The following is an 11068-nucleotide window of genomic DNA, read 5'->3' on the forward strand; positions in this document are numbered from 1 at the left end:
TAAAAGAGATTTTGGAGTCCTAAGAAAACTCAAAATACTGGTAAAATTTACAGACACCAGTTTTTAACATCACAATAACATTCATCACCTTTCTGAAGTGTTTCAAGATCTAAAATGTGCTCTGTAGTACTATTTGCTTTGTATTTCTGCTTTCAGAGACTCATCTCCTGAGTTTTGAACAAATATGTTTTCAGCTGTTTTCACATCTGTAGCTCCACAGAGCCACCATTGACAGCTACATGACTCTGAATAGTCAGAATCCGGGCTGGTATTTGTATAATCAGTTGAGAGGGCAAAAACCTCATGATTATGGCATTTTCTACCAATTCAGACCAGCACGTATCTAAGTTTTGCTGCATACGGGATGTAATGAAAAAAAGATCCTAACATAATCTTCCCTTCCTGGGAACTTGAGTTTTGAACAGTCATTTGCTTTACCAAGAGCCCAAATTGTGACTGATTAGTTAAGGTGAGCTCTTAAATGATATGGCAACCGGCTCCTGCAAGAGCCTTCAGGTGCAGACCTCTACATCTTCCTTCTTCAGCCAAACTTAACAGAACAGTGATTATAAGCATGACACAGAATGTCAGGCATATAGTTAAACCTTCTGTACTACAATATAGAATTAGGCTCAGAAATGCCTAATGAGTGTCCCCCAAAACAGCAAGCTTTATGGTGTCAGATGGTTGTTACACCCTTACATGCCATGTCCTGGGGCTTGGTGTTCTCAAGCTTTAGTGACTGTGATCCCCTTCAGGTTTTCACTGCTAGGGATTTTGGACCTAGTGCTTCTAGTTTTGCCGTTTATATATAGCCATCCAAGGTGTCAATCTGATTTGATCACAGTGTGGATTCTTGTGACACCTGTACTATTTGTGACTACTATTTCCCACCAATGAGGTGCACACCAGCATGTCCCCGAGATGATTGCAGCTTTCAAGACCCCAAATAATACTGAGGGGGTTTTTGTTTGCCTTCACTGTCTCTCATACTTCTGTAAGTCTCCAAAGACTCTGGCATATATTTCTACCAGTGAGGGATGTCTTGTTTTCAGTTTTCTGTTCAATAAAATGTCAGCAAGTCACAGATGATGCTTTCAGCTATAGAATCAGCACTGCTTCAACCACCTTCACATTTTGCAAACTGTATTTCTAGAAATGTTTTTGTTGTGCTTGTCTTCCACCCAGCATATTTTCTTACTTCACCTGTATTCACTTCCGTTCTTAGATCACTTTTCTCCTAGGAATGTGATATTTGGAACTTACTGCCCACAATTTGAAATTAGCCCACATATGCCTTTAGTTTTGATGAAATGGCTGGAGATTGCCTAAATTAATCCTTTAAAGTACTTAGTTACTACAAGTTAACTGGCAAGATTTAACATGAAATAAAAAATTCTGGTGAAGATCAGTCCCAGAGTTTATAAAAGTCTTGGAAAAAAATCATGTGGGAAGCTCAGGGGTTTAGGATTTGCGAGAGCCATTCTCAGCCCATGCTTTGGCTGCAAATTTTCCTTCCACACATCCACAAGGTGCTGAGAACTTGTCTCTTGATTGCTGTGACAGCACAGCATCTTGCAAACAGCATTTGACACTTCGGAGGCTCAGGATCAAGTGTTCCTCCCTGTATCTTTAGAACTGGTTAGATTCACTGTGGAGAGGCGTCTTCACCTTCCCCCAGAGTATGACCCAGGCAGCTGACAGGGGAGCACACAGCAGTCTGCATAGGTCTGTCAAATTCTGAGTTATCAGATACTGTAAGGAAAGTGAGAGGGAGGAGGATATTTCCGAGATACTGAAGCACTTCTATGGAACAGGTCTACTAAGAACCTCTGGGCACTGCTGTTACAATAATTACATGTTGATAAGGGAGAAAAAGCCATATGTAAAGTAAAACCAATAATATCGTAACACCAGATACAAGAACCTGACAGGTTCCATCACTATAAGATAGCAGAAAAACATTTGTATTGAGAGCTGATGGAATGCTTGACTTACATAACCACCTTGTTCACATTTTCCTCTGCATCCAAACTAATAAGATCTTGTGGGTATAGAAAATACATATACAGAAATGAAATTCCTTACCCAACTTTTAAAGGTAAGTAGGTACATAGCTGTACTTAGAGAAAGATTGTAGATATAGAGAGAGATTCTATAGATGGCTGGACAGAATGAAAGGTAAAAATTATTACAGAAATGTTTGGCTATCTTAAAACAACAAACAGTTCAATACGATTTATTTAGTCAGGGTAGACTAAAATTCACCAGTATAATAACAGAACCATTTGTCTTAGCAAGTATCTTGTTATTGGTGATCAATAATGTAGCTGAGATGACTGATGGCTTTGTTTTTCTGCAGTGCCTCAGCCAGTCTAAATTATTTATTTGACATGCTGCCTCCTGGCAAATGCAAGGAAACAGTGATAAGAAATTTGCATTCCTCTGATACATACCTCTGAATGAATATAAGATATTCCTCAAGCTTTTGGTGAATGACATATGGCTGTAGTTTGAGGGACAGTTTTGCTGACCAGACATGTTTTTGTCTCTTGGCATGAATAGCAATGTAGACATCAGAATGATAAACAAGAAGGAGTTACTTCTTTTTGTTGCACATGGCAGAGGAGAACATGATGGCATTTGCAGAAATATCCAGAATTTGGATGGCTCCAAATACTCAAGAATCTGCCCCAGTTTGCCAGGAGCTTTAAGTTGTAATAGCCAATTTTAATTGGTCTTGAGACAGGGAAAAGGGTAAAATAACAGAAGGCCATAAGAACTTAATAGCAGGACAGGGCAAAAGTCTCCCAAGCTCACTATACTGCCCCGACAATGGCCAACAGTGGAAGTTGAGGTGAAGAATGAATACAAGAGTATAGCCAGTACAGAACAATATTTCCCCTTCTGTATCCTGCCATTTCTGTGTCATCTGGTCTCCAAGCTGAAGAGTTCTATTATTAAATATATGCAAGCCTTTCAATAGCTCAAGGCATCCTTGCTCTCCTCTGGACTGTTTTAGCTGTGTTACAGCCTATTCAAGATATGGCGATCAAAAGTGCACTCAACGTGTGGTGTAACAATATTAATTTTTTCTCTCTATGCTTTCTTAGGATATAAGTCATAATATTCTATTCAATTTTTTATATTTCATTCTATTTCATATTTCATTATTTTAAACTTACTTGCCATGAAGCTAATATTTTCAGAGATCTATCCACAACAACTCCAGTCTCTCTCTCTTAAATGTTAAGAAAAATAATAATTTAGAGATGGTCATTGTGCATTGGTTTCTCCTTACGCATTACTTTGCATTTTTTTACATTTAATTTAATTTGCTCTTTTATAACCCAGTTGCTTAGTATCGCAAGGCCCTTCTACAAAACTTCATTGTCTGGTCTCCTCTTGAGTAATTTTGTATTGTTTGCAGACTTTGTCTCCTCACTATTTACCTTCTTAACTACATCATTTCGGAATACTTTCAGTGGCACATGTCTCAGTACAGATTCCTGCGCAGGACAAGAAAGAAACTGCAACCTTGTGTAAAGGCAGGATGAAAATATATTGGTAAGAGACAAAGATTAACCATGACAAGGCTGGGGAAACATGCCTATTTTGGATGATTGTTCTGTAGCTTTCCTTCTCTTTGCCTTAACATCGTAGAAATTTTGATGTTCTGCTGTCAAACTATCCCACTAAAATGAACGTAATCTTCACCTCCGCTATGTGCTCGTCTGTGGTTTTCTCACAGAGGCACTGCAAAGCACAGAAGCTCTTCTATACATGGAGCAGCTCCAGAAAGTATTTTAGCTGACACTGGCAGGTTGTCGGCAGCTCACTCGCACAGATTATGTTTCTTCATACCTCTTTCAGTGCAGAGCTGCACATGTAACGAGCTCACATCCCCTCCAAAAAGTGGCAGTTCTGGAAGTGAGCTTCCATAACACCAAAGTACCACTTGGCTAACCCGGTAACGGCATTCTGAGAAATTTTGTTTCTGGGACATATGATCAGCAGAAATGATGCCAAGTCTTTACATGAACACGAGCGTTAACGCTGATGCTAGCAGTGAAACCCAAGGCAGGCGTTTTCCTAATCAAAGGCCAACTTGTACACAACCCACACGTCAGAAGCTGGTCGCTGTAACCAGACAGAGTTGACGGAATTACGGGAGTGCCTCTGGAAAATGTAGGCAGGAACCTCACCAATCACCCATTTCAGGCTCAGGTAAATTAAAAATTCCCATTCTTGGTGCCGCTATGGTACTCTGCCTGGCGGGTTTTTTTCTCCAGTGAGGCAGTGCCAGTGCTAGCCCAATGCAGTGGTACCGGCCTGGAGAATGTGCTCCCGGCACTACGGTGGTGCGTGGCAGCCTTCAGGTCCTCCAGCACCCGCAGCTGTGGCAAGGCTCGGCATTTGCCTGGCTCCGCCAGGACACCCAGCGCTCCGTGCTGGAGGGTGGCAGAGGAGTTTTGCTCTTTTGTAATTCGCAACTGGTGACTACCACATCGACTTTCCACTGTAACTTTTTCAGTATTAAAAACGAAGAGTTGGTGGGCGTGCTCATGTCTGGCTCATGACTAGTTTTGTGATGATACATGACTTCCAATACCTTTGGTCTCGAGATCTGCAGTGTCGCAAGATGAAATCTCTGAGTGCTGGAAATACCGTGTTGTGTCTTGCTGTGAATACTACATAGCAGCTAACAGCACTTTGAAACTTTTGTTTATTGTTCCCACTCAGAGAAATTTAATGCACTTTGAAGAGGTAAGGCAGAATGGACAATTACTAATGCTGCTGGAAACAATTAGTTCTCATTTGCTTAACACCATTTCCTAATGCACAGCTCTAAAACTTTTCACAGAACCTTTAAAATACAATCAATTTTCCTTGGCTATTTCCTAATAATTCAAACTGAGTGCAGAACCTGGCACGTAATCAAGCTAATACAGGTCGATATCCATTTTCTTTCAGTTAAATAGGAATTTTAACACAGTGACACAAGCTGTGGAATCACAAACAGCTACTGTATATCGGTCTGCTGAACATGCAGAGTGAGGACATGACTCAGCTACCTTCAGTCATACTGAATGAAACCCACCAGTATAGCTCATTAAGTAAAATACTCATTAAGTAAAACAACGAATACCACCAGTCATTAAGACAAAACTAGTCTGAGAATTCATTCAACCTCAGACAAACACATCGTTGACATTTCGTTTACAAAGATAAGACTTAAACAGTTTACAAATTTGGTGTCTGATCTCACTTGGGAAAGTGACTATGAGAAGATATTCTTCTCTAGCCAAAAGAGTTAAAGCTGGAACATGTGAGATCAAAAACAAGCCCTATATAAAATACCCATTAAAAAGCCCCACAAAAAAATACTTACTTGTCTGCAAAAAAGACCTTCTGCTCTGTTTTTAGCACCATAGAGTAATGGAAGGTGATGGCTGGAATCTGCAGAACAATTCTGCACCCAGCTGAAACTGCCAAAAAGGCTTAGGAAACTATGAGGGAAAAACTGTCAGAAGCTTGCCTAAAGACCACTTCTAACTATTTGTGAGTAGAACTGTGAGATGTCCAGGACTCAATTTTACATGTCATAAAAAAAATGCCACATTCCCTCCAGATGACATAACAAATTATTCATGCATAAACTTAATTACCCATATGACATTTATCACAAACTTCTATCTGCATTGGCTGGTTATGATAGTCTGAAATCTGAGCTTTTAATGTGGCTCTGATGCAGTCATTAAAACAAATTACGGACAGAAAAAATTAATAATTGCTTCATCTTTTGCACCTAAAATAGCTTTTGCTTTGGTAACTGTTTTCAAGGATGATAGACTGAGATTTTGCTGATGCATCACTCCACAGAGGTGTAATTTTCTACCTGACAATGACTGACTTAATTTTGCTGGATCATGGTTTACAGGACACAGCTAAAATGATTAAGTTCAATTTGTTGCTAGCTCTTAATGTATCATTTAATTGTTTGGAAAGAAGATGACTGCTGGTGAGCGAAAAGGAGGAAAAGATGCATAGCAGAACAAAACTATTGGGATGAATGATGGACTACATATGAAGATCATATAAACAGTTGCACAGAAAACAAGGAATCCTGAAAAATGGAACTGGGCAAGTATTTCCATTAGGTCAGGATGTGCTTTATTTTCATACATTCACCTGACTCCTTTTCTTCTTATTTCACCGAAAATCAATACAGGACTATTGCCACGATAAGATGGCTTTCACCAAATGTTTCCTTCAAGTGGTCCACAAGGATGTTTTCCTCTATGTCCTTATTTTATATTTTATTTTTATGTCTTGTTGCCAGACTTATTTTTCTGAGGTTTGAGATATGAATTATTAAAGGTGAAAGGGAAAGAGATGTAGTAATAAAATAACATTTTCCCCATGTTAATGAGCTCAGAACTGAAAAAAAAGAACCCCCTCCTTATTTTACATATAAGAAAATTTAAGGTGCAAAGACCTACTCTTTTTTTAACAGAAGACCTTTGGTGAAACTGCACAGATTTCTGTGGCTTGGTGACCTATGCTGGCTACAAGATCTTACTGATGAACTGGTCTCAGTGAACATCAATATTACAAAACCACTCTATGCATCTGCCTTGTTGGCAGTCTCAGTAGAAGAGTTAAGGACTTCAAAATTGATAGCAGGTGAGTATTTCAGTGAAGGAGCAATGGCAAATTTGCATACAAAGAAATAATTGCCTGGGAACACACAGACAACTTTAGGTTCTGGGGGTATTAAGCCAACACCTATGCAAATCCCATGAGACTCCTCAACCCATAGTCATCTAGAAGACAGTGATGTCTAACCCATGGGCTATAATTTAACACTTGTGAAAGATAAAGTCCATATTTGCTCATGACCCATGCTCATTCTATCCTTCCAAAAAGTAGTGATCTGTTTCTTCATCTAGTAGGAATGAAGGCACGGTTTTGACTTAGGTATCTACTGCTAGCTTAATGATTTTAATGTAACCTACCTGGCAAATAGCTACCTAAGCACGCACAGAACGATCCCCGAGTCAGATCTGGCAACAGAGTAAGCCTGTAGTAGTATCAGTATACGTTAGATTCTTCCCATTTTCTTAATTAGAAATATTGACATGTATGTGAATTTACAATGCTTGGGAGAAAGATTTATATTCCCCCCAAGTGGTCTTCTGTGTGTGTTTAAAAGCATTTATTTAAATATACATTTACCTACCACTGGCTGCCTCATGGACAAAGAACTAGGCTGGGAATGTAAAGTATGAGTGTTTAAACAACAGTGCTCACTCCTGAGATATGTGGGTTGAAGAGAGAGATGGGCACGGATAAATGAAAGCTCCTGACCCTCCCGGTATATGAGAAACTGCCTGCATCTCTCCCATTTCCAGCAGACTCATGACAATATCCCTAATGCATTCAAACAGTTTTGAAGCATGAATGGATTCATACCTTGTGCGCAAAAACTACTTCTGTAGCGAAACAGAATGAAGGAAAAAGGAACAGAATCATGGAACCATGGAACCATAGAACATAGAACAGCCCAGGATGGAATGGACCTTGAAAGACCATCCGGTCCAACCTTTCATGGGAAAGGGCGCATAGAACTATAGAGCAGGAAGACCGTACATTCTTTCCCTCTAATGCACTCACAGCACATAGACACAATTAAGGGTCAGGATCAGTCACCCTTACTTGCCATGATTTCCAAGGCATGCCTGTGAGAGAAACATTATTTACCACGGGTAAGAATACTAGGATTTGACCCTTAACCGTATACAGTATATAGTCACAGTACATTATTCTACTAAGCAAGATTCTACATTTTCCCATCTCCTCTTTAATAGTGTTTATTTATTGTTTGAACACAAACTTCAAAAGGTCTTGCTCAGAGAAATTTTTCTTCCTTCTTTCCTGTTTTTCTCTCTCTTGGTTTCATTGCTGTTCTAATCCACACGCCTTTTCTGCCAGTCTCTGTATCAAATCTGAGCTTTGGTACTAGGCTTAATACAATTTGTACAGAGAATGAGACTGACTGTCACCCATGGTTTGGGTCATCTGAAGGATAACATCTATTGAAAAAACTGTGAGTTTTACCCATGGAAATATTGAGGGGGGAAAGTTTAGAAGAGGTTAATTAATTTGCATCCTTAAAGGTGACTTGTTAGCACTGTTGAGAATTAAAGTGTTAATGTGACTGTGAAGGCTACATGGGTTGATTTGGTGTGTCATATTGAATTATGGCAGCCTGTATCCATGTCAAACAACGTATCTCTGAGGGGAGGATGTGAAGAGTCGTGGATAATTTCTTGAGGTACCATCAGTATCCCTAAAGTTCCCACCTCAGTGTTTGTTAAATACTCCAAGCAGATTTGCAGCTCAGAAGGAACAATTTAGAGCCAAAACATTCAGGGGCCCTGAAACCACAGAAAGCTTTTGCAAATCGTTGGGAGAGAGATAGTGGAGAAACCCCCACCACATTTTTTTAATGGTTTACAACCTGCTAAAATGGCATTATTGCTTCATTTTACATTGCATATCAGATGGAAGATCAATGCATCAGCTTCAGTGACTTAAATAAATCTCTACAGCCAGGCACAGCTTCTTGCAAAGAATTTTTATTGCCATTGAATATCCTGAAATTTATATATGGAGGGTGAGTGCTTGGCATCCCAGAGATTATTGTGGAGTCAACAGGCTCCTTTAAAAGGACAATTTTCTGAGGATAGGCACAACTAATGGTCTCGTCCCAGCTGCACAATAAACTTAAAAAAATAACTATCCAATATTCAGTGTGCAGGAAAGAGCAGCAGATTATTCTTGTCATAATGAGGTGCATCTGATGGATTGCTAAGAATCTAATAACTGTCCTGTTGATCCTGATAAATGTCTAACCAGAACTCCTCCTTCCTGCCACCTGAGAACAACCTGGTTTTTGTGTTACTACCATATTCAGAAAGACCAATTATCCACCTGCTTGAATACCATATCTCCTGGCAAGCTAGAACAGTTCATTAATACTTCTAGTCTTGCATCTGAATTGTACGTGGATAGCCTGAGAATCCAGTGTTTTGTGAGAGATCGGTAGGCAATCTGGACACGGCTGCGGTATGCTAAAGGACACGTGTTCTAGCTGCATTAGGAGAAAAAATAATCATCCTGTCCATCAAAAGAACAGACAATTGTGCACTCTCAAATACAATGTGGGGGGGAAGAAACTCTCCTTGATTTTAGCAAGTCTGTGCAACATATCCTTAAAAGTATTTGATAGGACACATTGGTAGACATGTGAGCTTCATCAGAATTTACTTTGGCATGAAAGATTAACTCAAGGGATAAAATGATTCAGTGATAAGGGTACTAAAAAAGGTGCTTGCACATTATCTTAATTTTCTTCCTCAGTTCAAGCACTTGTTTATTGGTAGCTCTCTTGCAACCTCTACTGTGATTTGTTCTGCTCCAAAAGGGCAGAGACGGTATAGGCTACGATCCTTGTGTTCTGCTGTAAACTCAGCAGCTTAAATTTACTGGAACCACAGTAATCTTCAGTAGCGAAAGCATTAGTATTCCTCATAACATCATATCTAATCTAATGTAAGAGGTGACGACTTTATTATTTGCCTAAATACCTGATGCTTTTTGAATACTACACAACTGGAATTATATTCAGTGTCTGTGCCTTCCCCTTGTGTTCTGGGTTAAAACCAAATTTCTTATTACCTCTTTTAAAAGTGCCATCTGAATTCTCACTAGGTTTATTTCTTTTTGTGGACCTGTGACAAAAAATAACTAGAAGCACTGGACTGGCCTCCTTTGCACAACTCATTGCATCAGAACTTTCTCTTAATCTTAGTCTCTCCACTATAGTTTTGTCTGGCATCTCATGCATGAAATGTGCACTTTGCATGAACTGTACTCTTGCAGTTTCTATTATTTTACTTTAGTCCTTTGTGTTATTTTGGTGTTCACTGTGTCTTTGGCCTGGCTACACAGATGGCAAAATCCCCAATTTCTCTATTTTTAATCATTTTACTAAAGTTGCAGATAGGATTAACCTGTCTAGGTTTGGAGTAGGGATCAAGATATTCTGAATTCCGTGATACATATCTGGAAATTGGTTATGGAGAAATGTAGTTCAGATACTGACTTGTTTGCACCTGTACAGCTCCATTTGCGTTGGTGTGGTAGCACCGGGGAGACCCGAGCTCTTAAAGCGGTCCAAGGTCCCCCTGCCACGCACACTATGCAGCCCTCGAAATGGGGAGTAAGACAGCAGAACCTGGATGTGAGCACGGTAAATTTAGCAGAACTACAGTTCTTCTTTAGTTCCCATTTTTTATAGAACATCTGTGACAATTACACTGTTTACAAAAGTAAGGAGTTAAAATCCGGTTGAGGGAAGCCATCAGGAGAGTCACCATGTCCCTGGCACTTCTCCCATGAGCTGGATTCCTGCACTGAAGTACCCAGTTCTGCTGCTCCGGTATTGTTGGGTCCATGAGATCAGCCAGTGCATCTTGTTTTTGCCAGCAAACTCTGCCTCATTTCATTGAGAGTCATTGAGAGGCTACATTTGTGTGACATTATGCTGAGGTTTTAAAAGAGGAGGTGCTAGATGAAGTGGCTAAAAGGGATCTCAGAAAGAGGATTTGCTTGGGTCATTACACTGTGACAGGCACTGTGGGCCAAACCAATGACCTCAAAGGTGAAAAAGAAATGGGTTAGTCTAGTGCCCTTAGTCTGTACATCCATAACCATCACACCACATGTCGGCACCTCTACTTTTAAGGTGAAGCATCCTGGATAGAGTTTCTTCCAGTTCCTGCAATGACATCCACTGTCTCCTCTAGATGCTGATACTCCCATCCAGCAGTGTTTAACAAAAGCTCCTGGGACTCAGAGCATCTTTTTTTTCTTTTTCAGATGTTTTCCTTATAAAGCAGGGAACGTTCATCCTGCATCTTTCAAATCAATACCAAGGCAGCAGGGTGATCTGCATACAAATCAACTTGCAAATTTACACCCTGTCTGACTCTGCCAACAG

Source organism: Aquila chrysaetos, chromosome 2, assembly GCF_900496995.4.
Source record: "Aquila chrysaetos chrysaetos chromosome 2, bAquChr1.4, whole genome shotgun sequence".
NCBI classification, from domain to species: Eukaryota; Metazoa; Chordata; class Aves; order Accipitriformes; family Accipitridae; genus Aquila; species Aquila chrysaetos.